The sequence below is a fragment of the Podarcis pityusensis genome (assembly GCF_964106645.2).
Source record: "Podarcis pityusensis genome assembly, chromosome: 6".
Classification (NCBI taxonomy): Eukaryota; Metazoa; Chordata; class Lepidosauria; order Squamata; family Lacertidae; genus Podarcis; species Podarcis pityusensis.
The window spans coordinates 41,326,729-41,335,647 of record NC_138030.1 but is presented as its reverse complement, the minus strand read 5'-3'; the positions used below and the strand labels follow the sequence as shown (position 1 = coordinate 41,335,647).

Here is an 8,919-nt window from a genome sequence, read left to right as displayed (position 1 = left end):
TCCTCTGAACCACTGACATTTTGCAAACACATTTCAGGCACATATATCTAAGAAAATAAGCACATAATAAGAACCCTGATGGATCAGGCCAAAAGTCCATCTAATCTGGCATTCTGTTCTCACAGGGGCCAACCCGATGCCTATGGGAGGTCGATAATGGTTTTGTTCTACCTTCACAATCATATACCAGTTTCTGGGAATCACAAATGCTTGCTGGATTCCCACATGCAGCTGGTTGGCCAGTGTAAGAAGAGGATACTGGATGGACCTTTGGACTGACCCATGTCTAGCTCAGTTGGTTAGAGTATGGTACTGATAATGCCAAAGCTGCAGGTTCAGTCCTTGTATGGGATGGCTGCATAGTCCTGCACTAGTCCAACACCTGGGGGTTGGACTAGATCAGCCTTTCTCAACCTGTGGGCCCCCAGATGTTGTTGAACTACAACTCCCATCACCCCTAGCTAGCAAGGCCAGAGCTCAGGGATGATGGGAGTTGAAGTCCAACAACATCTGGGGGCCCACAGGTTGAGAACTGCTGGACTAGATGATCCTCAGGGTCACTTCCAATTCTTTGTTGGCAAGGTGATGTCTCTTCTTTTTAGGATGCTGTCTAGGTTTGTCATCGCCTTTCTCCCAAGGAGCAGGCGTCTTTTAATTTCGTGACTGCTGTCACCATCTGCAGTGATCATGGAGCCCAAGAAAGTAAAATCTCTCACTGCCTCCATTTCTTCCCCTTCTATTTGCCAGGAGATGATGGGCCCAGTGGCCATGATCTTCGTTTTTTTTGATGTTGAGCTTCAGACCATATTTTGTGCTCTCCTCTTTCACCCTCATTAGAAGGTTCTTTAATTCCTCCTCACTTTCTGCCATCAAGGTTGTGTCATCTGCATATCTGAGGTTGTTGATATTTCTTCCGGCCATCTTAATTTCGGCTTGGGATTCATCCAGCCCAGCCTTTCGCATGATGAATTCTGCATATAAGTTAAATAAGCGGGGAGACAATATACAGCCTTGCCGTATTCCTTTCCCAATTTTGAACCAATCGGTTGTTCCATATCCAGTTCTAACTGTAGCTTCTTGTCCCACATAGAGATTTCTCAGGAGACAGATGAGGTGATCAGGCACTCCCATTTCTTTAAGAACTTGCCATAGTTTGCTGTGGTCGACACAGTCAAAGGCTTTTGCATAGTCAATGAAGCAGAAGTAGATGATTTAGCAGGGGCTATTTATTCTATCAGTACCTTTCTGTAGAGCTCATGTTCTCTTCTTTGTCAGGCTTGATCTCCTGGATAATGGGTAGCGGATCCTGCCTTGTAGCAGGTGGCTGTGCTTATGGGCCTTTGGGTTAAGGAGGCTCCCATGGTGGAAATAAAAATCCCCACCTTACTCAGTCCAGATCTGAACCAGATTCATAGCTGAGGCTCTGGACACAATCCTTGCATTGCTGCTGAGGCTTCAGCACCTTGTCTTAGAAACCATTTGTGAGAGATTCTTAATTTTTACATCTGCAGCACTGTGTGCGGTTCATTAGGCATAAGCATGCTGTTGACCTATTGGTACTCTGTGCTTCTTGGATTTTATTTCCTAAAATGACATTTTCTCCTCTAAGATAACAAGTGAATGCATGAATATTGATGAAGCAAAAGGTCACATGGACGAAAAAATTAATTCAAAGGCTGTGCCATGAGAATGAACTCTTCAAAGCCATAAGCTTGGTTCAGTCAACTACGCCTTTGTCAGTAATTCAGCAAATAACGTGAACACCTGATTAAATTGCAACTGCTTTGGCTAACTGTACCCTTGCTCTGCTAGTCACATGTTTGAAATGCTACTGAATTTTCCTTAAAATACAGGGGCTTTACTTAAAAATGCAGGGACTTGTATCTAATGGGCTCTATTTTTAATAGAAAAAGTAACTGCAGAACTTGCGTCCTGCCGAAGAAAAATTGCATATTTTACTCCTAATTTGCAAGGTGGTTTTTTTTATGCATTAAATAGAACATGTTCCTCTGGGTTTAAAATATTGAGAGTGCAACTTCATACTCCTGTGACTTATATATGGGTGTTGTTCAATTTGACGCTGCAGTATGAAGCAGACGGCTGATGTGGAGAGTAGAAACAATTCTTAATCTTCTCCCCTCATGCCATTTTAAAGAGGAGCCTCCCTCCCCATGCCAATCTTCCCCTTCAGCTTGCAGCACTGGCAGCTGCAAAAATTTGTAAAAGTTTTTTAAAATATAAACACATAAATAAATAAATAACCACAGAATTGGATATAACTTGTAGATCTGCCCCCTTATGTGGAAACTCCTGGAGGAAAACATATCTTGGAGCAGGAGAAAAAATGAGCAGATGAAATCTGTTTTCCTTCTTCCCCTCCCTCCCCGACTTCCTTACACTGAACGTTGGTGCTTTGCAGAGCTAAGGTCTCGGTTTTAATTCCTGGTGTCTGCAGTTAGGGCTGGGAAAGCTTCCCTGTCTGGAACTCTGGAGAGCTGCTGACAGTGTTCAGTCAATACTGAGCTAGGTGGGCCATTGCTCTGACTCGGTGTGAGGAAGTTTCTTACAAGACACCTGTTGTTGATCTCGTCAGTCATTTTATCCACCGCCTGCTAAGTTTTGATCAGACTCCCAGACACAAGCATTATGTAGCTTTGTGGCCTACTCCAGCAGCTCAGTCTGGAATAGGAGACAACAGTGATCCAGTTGGAGAACAACATGTTTTATTTATCAACCACTGATCTTAAGATATTGGCTCTTTCTTCCTATTACTCTTGTCATAGGTCTTGTCTCCAAAATAATTACTTACTTCCTCTCTCTCTCTTTCTGGCTTTTAGAACTCTCTTGGGCTGCCTTTGGGATCTATCCACAAATCCCTCTGACTAGGAGCTGCCCAGAGAGAAGTGCGAGGCATAAACTAACTTTTTGTTATTCAACTAAGGAAATCTGTGAGAGAAACCAGACTTCTACATGTGTATTATTCCTTCTTTGAAGAGTGTAATTGAAATGCACCTTGAAGTATGGGTGCTGTACATCTCAATCCAATAAATGTTCATTTTCTTAACCAACTAATTTTACTGATCTGCTATGCTTGTACTGATTTTTTTATTGTAGCATTATATTCTCATGCTGTACACCACCTTATTATTTTTCCACGAAAGTGCATTTATATGTTTTTAATTTAAATAAACAAAACCCTCTGTGCATTTTTTCTTCTTTTTGCAGGGGAGGAGATGCCACTCTGGAATGATGGTGGAACAATATGGTGAGGTATAGACTGCAACCACACTTGGAAGTGCATGTGGATCCAGTTTCACCCCCATTATTGACCCTGCAAGTCACACACAATGGATTCTGTCAGTTGGATCAGGGTTCCTGGCTCCATGAAGCCCACATAATAACTTACCTTATCAGATTTTCCTTCCTATAGGTTTTTCTGATGACCATGCTATTTCAAATATTATGGTAACTTTTAAATCATCATTTTAAAATCAAGTCCATCAGATCTCTTGGCTGAAGACACAGGTGGGTGTCCAGATAATAATAATAATAATAATAATAATAATAATAATAATAATTCATACCCCACCCATCTGGCTGGGTTTCCCCAGCCACTCTGGGCGGTTCCCAACAGATTAATAATAATAATAATGTGATAAAACATCAAACATTAAAAACTTCTCTAAACAGGGCTGCCTTCAGATGTCTTCTAAAAGTCAGATAGTTGTTTATTTCCTTGACATCTGATGGGAGGGCGTTCCACAGGGCAGGCGCCACTACTGAGAAGGATCTGCCTAATTCCCTGTAGCTTCACTTCTCGCAGCGAGGTTACTGGCAGAAGGCCCTCAGAGCTGGACCTCAGTGTCTGGGCTGAATGATGGGAGTGGAGACGCTCCTTCAGGTATACTGGGCCAAGGCCGTTTAGGGCTTTAAAGGTCAGCACCAACACTTTGAATTGTGCTCGGCAACGTACTGGGAGATGCAATCGGGTGCTGTTTTCAGTAGCTAAGCTATCAAATTCTCACACCTGTCAAACTCTTCTGCTAACAATACTACACCCACACATTTTAATGCCACCCGGGTGTAAAATAATGAATTGCCCAGTCTCTGATCCTCTTACCCCTAATTTGGACTTTTCCATAGGGATTTGAAACCTGAATCCGAGTGGGGACATCTGCTGCTGAACATAATCAGGAGCACTGGGGAAACTGACAGGGTGGGTTTTTAGTCGCTACACTGGCTGGTTCTGTCAGCTGCTGTAGCACCTCTGCTCCAGCAGGCAGTGCCCTTCTCAGGGGGAACTGCAGTGGGAAAGTTTTTTGTTTTAAATTGGATTATGTTCAATGAGGAATGCAATGTAATAATTTTCATTTAAGTGGTGTAACGTAAGAATTGTAGTTTAATGGCTTAATTTAATTAAACAGTAATGATTGTGTTATTTTGGTGAAAGATAACTAGAAAAAATGTAGTTTACCAGCACTGTTATTATACCTAATCATTAAATGACTGTGAACTATGGTGATGTACATGTAGTTACATATGCGTGTTCTAGTCGAGCTGCAGTCACCATAGTCCAGTTTTTAGATGCCTGGTGGGAACGTGGCTGAAAGCTGAAGAACAGCAACTCCTTGTACATATGAAGTTTAATTTTCAAGAGGCATCTATCAAAATAATGACAATCAGAATGGCTTTATAAATTGTAATTTCATTTTGTTTTTGAACATAGTATTGAGATAGTATTCAATCTAAACTGAATATGAACAGAACACGCTAATAATCTTTTAAAAAGGAGCAATGATCATTTAACAGATGCATGGCCCTGTATCAAGCACATTGTGAAATATGGCTACTGTATTTCTTGTACAGTATATAAATCACCCTGGGGAGTTCTTTGGGGAGGAACATTTAATTTTTCCAAGACTTTTGGTGATGTAATATTATAATAGCTGTTAAAACATATCTACTTATTCATCAGCTGCTTTTAAAAAAATAACATTTATAGCATATCCCAGAATCACTTTCACTTTTCTGTTGATCCAATAGACTAGAACTGAAATATATTTGCTCTTTGACATTCTTCTCAAAATTATCCTTTGTGTAGTTAAATATTAACCAAACTTTCATGGGGTGTATTTTATATCTCTGTTATACACCCAATCATATTTGTTTTCAATATTTTATACCTGGAAAAATATTTGATATTTTGCAGTATATGACAATGGGCTCCTACAGAAGAAGAGCAGGATATGAACACCATAAATAATAATATATAATAAGAGTACACAATGGTATTGAGCATTTGACAGGTAACATGCAACAAGTCATATTTGACAGTGAAGAGCTTATGGAGAAATGGTGTCCATACCCACTTTTGGACACACTGACTACTGCCATGTGGTCATTGGAAAGTTGGCCAAGGGTAAATGTGGTCCTTGGGCCAAAGAAAGTCAGTCTGATGTAGATGGTTAACATCACGAAAGGCGAAAACCAATTAGCCTTTCCCCCTCCTCATCTTCTTTGAAAATATTAATACTCTGGTATCATAAAAACCCTCATATAAAGACATATTTTTATCGGATTATTATTTGTAGAGTGTTCTAATCCAATGATGGGGGATTAAATGGGTAAGACTCACATACTTAAGATACTGCTCCTTCTGCTCTTTATTTAACTTAATGCATCATGACAGTAAATCCAATTCCACGTTTGGCTTTCCCCCTTTATTTCCAGTTTAGACTTAAAATTCATCAGTTTGAGTCAGGTATTGGGAATATTCTTTTTAAAAAATGTGTTTATTACATGCAATAGGTTTCTATAGCAGTTACTACATTTAGTGTTGACCCTATTATCTCTTGTTTGTGTTTCAGTATCACTAGGCCATGCCCTATTAAAATGTTTCCTTTGAACAAATAGTCTTACTGAATGCGTCTAAGCAGACTGCAATTTTAAAATCTCTTATTCCAGTGTAGTATGTTTGGTAGGACTGCCCTGGTCCCTGGAATATATGATTAAAACTATGTATGTGAGACAGGGTTGTTTTCAACATCCTGGGAAATCTAGGATGCTTCTAGTAGTTAGAAGCAGCACTGTCAGCTCCTTGTTTTTTGTTTATATAGGAAACTGGTACCTGTCTGAGGCCTGGGCCTTGGGTTGGTGTCCTTTTCAGGGCAGGGGTAGATTCAGTCTAGATCGCAGCAGTTTGGGGTGTGTCTAGAGCTGGAGAATCAAGCACAAAGGTTTATCAACTAAGGTGTCTTGTTTCAAAATAAAAACAAAATGGGGAGGGAGGGGGTAAGCAGTATTGTTCTGTTTCTAGCAACTGGACAAAAGCAAAAAATAATACAGATATATCATTTCCCCCCCAAGTCAGCTGACATTCATATTCAAGCTTGCATTTGGTGGTGGTCTGCTGGCTTTACCGGCCTGGTTATTCTTTCCTTGCTATTGTATTTCTTGAGACTCTTTCTTGCCTGTTTTTATCCTGAGTCTTGAATGCCTGCCCGTCTGTACTCCAGAATTATTTCTGCTTCAACTGCCTCAAGTTTTGTTGTTTCTTTTGAGCATGGTGTTTCTGTAACCCTTCAAGAAATGACAGGCCCAAGGAGGCTAGCATTTACAAGGAGAGGAGAGAGATAATATATTAGTTCCAGTTTAGGCTAGGAAAAGTGGGCCTGGATGACTCCAGGGAAAGCTCTGAAGGGTAGCAAAAAGCAGTAGGATAATGTTCCCAAATACTTGTGCTACCACTTTACACTGCCTCACAATTTTAACTCGCAGTCTATTGAGATGCATCACTCACTTTGTACTCAATCATGTCCTCCAACCCAGCAAAAAACAGAAGCGACCATTGCAGACCTGGCCACCACAATGCCACCTCTGCCTAACCAGACCCTCATGGTAAGAAGGGGCAGCAGTAAGATCCCCGCCCCCCACCTTATCTTTGACAGGTAGAGAAAACTAGTTTAGTAGGCCCAGATTGGAACATTATGCCTAATCAAGAACACAAGTGAAGTCCAGCTCTGTGTCTGCCAATAACATTTTAGGGACACAAAATACCTCAAATAAAAGCTCATTCTCTAAAATCCAACGAGCATTGCCCCCAGGTTCACCAGAAATGGCTGGCCCTCAGACAGAAGAGCCTACATACACCAAATTAGTAGTAATCCTGCAGGGACAACACTTTCTAGAGGCGGTTCCAGGAAAAGGTGGGCATTTTGAAGGCCGGATCCCTAATGCAACTGTGGAGAATTTGGGAGAGATTTTGGACTGCGGGGCTGTCATTTAGCCCTGTGTATCATTGTTTTGTTTCCCCTCCAATACAAACGCCCACATTTAAACCAAAACATTATTTTGAAACAGCCAGCCAGGCTTGTGATTGATTGTTTTGTGAGAACAGCTAGACACCAAAACCTGGCTCTCCTTGTTGCCAGGGTCAAATAGCAGCTAACATGACAGAACTTGTGTTGGGCTCCATTCCTGGAAATCTGCAACTAGTTTATGGGTCATAGTGCCATGACCACATCCTTGGCATGGATTTAGACTCTCTACCCATGACTGCCTACTACATCAGATTATGATCTCCAAATATATTGTATGTAACAAATCACTTTTATTACTGTGAAGAGAATAGTGTGGTAACATGACAGCTTGTTTACCGTGACTCCTAAGGAGTAGAAGCCAGCATGATTCCTAGGTCAGAGAGTATCACTCTTTATGTTAGTAAAGAACTGTGAATGATTTGCTTTGATATTTTATTTATTACGTTTATCCTGCCTTTCTTCCAATAAGCACAGGGGGTTCTGGGTTCTCCCTGCCTCATGGCCATTTTATCCTCACTACAAAGTGAGGTAGACGAGGTTGAAAGAGAGCGATCGGTCTAAGGTGACCCGGTGAGTTTCATGGCCAAGTGGGGATTTGAACTTGGCTCTCCCCAAGCTGAGGGCAATGTTTTCCCAAACTTAAGGAGAAAATATAATCCTCAGTATTTTGCTGTTTATATGGTTTTGAAAATTATGTATACTGTAAATTTTTAAACTCTTTGAAATTGTCTTTTATAAAGAGCTAATTAGTGTATTTATAATATTTTGTTTGCGGCTTTTGTCTATGTTTGTTGTGAACTGTTTTGAATATACTGTATACAAAAAGCAGTGTACAAATAATGTGCCTGTGACTGACAAGAGTGATTCTTATGGGATAGGGACAGCATTTTCTTCATCAAAGTGAAGCCAGGTGAGCAAATTCCACCAAAAGACGACTAATTTGTTCCCCGCAAGAGCATTATAAAAACCTTATCTGGTGAAAGTGTCCTCTTCTGTGCCTAATATACATCTAGTTGTAACATTTTAATTCGTGGGATTCATTATCATATATTTGTGAGAGTACAAGTTCTAACATTTTTGTCAAAATATCCCTGGATATCTTCATTTGAACATCATCTTTTGCTGTTGCTCTCATGTCGTTTACAGGCTTCCCATAGGCATCTGCTTGGCTGCTGTAAAAACAGGATGCTGGACTAGATGATCTAGTGGGCTTGTCTTATGTTTTAGAAGTGGATCTTTGGCTTGTCAAGAGTCAGTCTTTTGACTGTTACATTGAAGATCTGTATTGACAAAAACTTTTCTATGGATTTAACCAAATGAAACTACGTGAATAACCTCAGAAGCCATTCTCATTGGATACAAAATGTTATTAGCACTGGTCCAAAGTGATCAATTATATCAGGGTAAGCCAGATGGTTGGACCACATTTCCCATCATCCCTGGCCTTTGGCCATGATGGTTGGGGCTGATTGGACTTGTGGTTGAACAACATCTAGAGAATATCATGTTGATGGCCCTTTATTGTTTTTGCAGCACTCACCAGTCAAGTATCCGGGGAGGGGGGAAGAATTATTTGTATCTCTGTGAAGTTGATAAGATA

At 40.6% G+C, this 8,919-nt stretch overlaps 1 long non-coding RNA gene across 2 annotated transcripts; it reads right to left on the bottom strand.

The window, feature by feature from the left end:
• Positions 1-1,033: 1,033 nt before the first annotated feature.
• LOC308479465 lies at positions 1,034-7,180 on the bottom strand. Of its 2 annotated transcripts, none has more exons than XR_013987680.1 (4): positions 7,057-7,180; positions 6,471-6,606; positions 6,128-6,216; positions 1,034-3,331 (listed from the first exon to the last, which is right to left on the bottom strand). It is a non-coding gene; the product is annotated as an uncharacterized lncRNA (long non-coding RNA). The 2 variants fall into 2 exon arrangements; XR_013987681.1 differs by lacking the exon at positions 7,057-7,180 and adding an exon at positions 6,800-7,042.
• Between the last annotated feature and the right edge of the window lie 1,739 nt (positions 7,181-8,919).